This window comes from Tupaia chinensis, unplaced genomic scaffold, assembly GCF_000334495.1.
Source record: "Tupaia chinensis unplaced genomic scaffold, TupChi_1.0 Scaffold000070_1, whole genome shotgun sequence".
In the NCBI taxonomy this organism is placed as follows: Eukaryota; Metazoa; Chordata; class Mammalia; order Scandentia; family Tupaiidae; genus Tupaia; species Tupaia belangeri.
In genome coordinates this window covers 630,986-632,623 of record NW_006159530.1, presented here as the reverse complement: position 1 = coordinate 632,623, position 1,638 = coordinate 630,986, and positions in this window count along the sequence as shown.

Genomic DNA, 1,638 nt, shown 5'->3' with positions numbered 1-1,638 from the left:
TTGGTGAGAACAAATCAAATGTAAAGTGGGATTGATGTGTTCCTCAGCACAGATAAATAGAGCTTCCATGTGAGTAGTTGCCACCACAAGTGATCTCGGCAGATGCAGACTCACGCTGGAAGGACTGAAAGGCAGTCTGGGATGTGCCACCCTGACGGAACGTTACTTCAGCTGGCAAATTGACCTCCACTTGTCATTCTCAGCAATCTACACAAAGCTTCTTGCAAACCTCTCTTAAAGGATTACACAGGAGCCAGATGCAGTAGCACAGCAGAAACGTAGCACTCTGCGATGCTGAAACCCCACGGGAAGGTCCCTGGTTCACGTCCCGATTCCTCCCTATACATGCCGGGCACTCACGCATGTGCCCACAATCCAGATTGGTGGTGACTGGGAATGGATCAAGCCATGAAGACCCTGGAGGTCAATGGGTAAAGTGGAGGTTAAGGTGGCTGGACTCTACATGGCCAATAGCACAGTTTGAATCCCAGACCTAGCCGTTGGGAAAAATAGGCTGGGTGTGTGTGCATGCCTAAAATCCCCAGAGGAGAATGGAGGAGAAGGGTTGTGGCATGACCATCCCCCTGGGTGGTGCTTTCTCTCGCTCTTTCTGCTTCTCTCTCTCTTGAGTATATGCACCCTATAGCAAAAATTAAAAACAAAACACCTGGGCACCTGTTTTTCTTCCATTCTGTGTCTCTTTCTCTTTTATATCTGTGTCTCTCTAATGTTAGAAATAAACTTTTAATATTTTACAAGGGTGTCACCTCATTTTTAAAACTATTATTAAGACGAAAAAGAAACTTTGTCACTGCTTTGCATTGTCAAAGCACAGCTCATCATATGAACTCAGTAACTGCTGAGTGATGACCATTTGGGAAAGTACCAAGCACTTGTCAGACTGCACCACTGGGGAAGTGGGAAGAGCCCTGACCTCAGCGTCTTGACTCCCTTTTGCTAGCTAGAAGATTGTGGGTAATTTACAAAGCTTCTTTGAGCCTCAGTATTCTCGTATAGAAATGGGGATAATTCCACCTAAACACCAAGCCCAAAGGGAAAATTAAAATAGACAATACAGGAACCAGCAGGTGGCATGGTGGTTAAGGCCCTGGACTCTCACATGGCTGACCATGGTTTGAGTCCCAGACCTAGAAGCTTGAAAATCACACCAGGCATAAGTGTGTACATGCCCCAAATCCTGAGAGGAGAATAGAGGAGAAGGAATTGTGGCATGGCCATACCCCCCTGGGGGGGATTTCTCACTTTCCCTCTCTCTCTGTCTCTCTTTGGCAAGCGCACACACCCTATGGCAAAAACATAAAAGAAAAAAGTAGACAATACAAAAAAGGAGATAGTAGGTCATCAGGAAAGTCATGAAGCCTTTTTCTATTTTTATACGCAAAAATATGTCGTGACTTTCCTGGTGACCCAATATAGGAAAAACTTCTGCTCACATTCTTTTTCCATTTTTTTTTTAGAGATATTTTTTGCTACAGGGCACATGTGCTCACCAGTGAGTCAGAGTGAGATAGAGAGACAGAAAGTGAGAAGTCAAACCTCCCCCCCGCAAGTGAGGATGGCCACCTTGCAATCCCTTCTCCTCCATTCTCCTCTCAGGATCTTGAACACACTCGCACA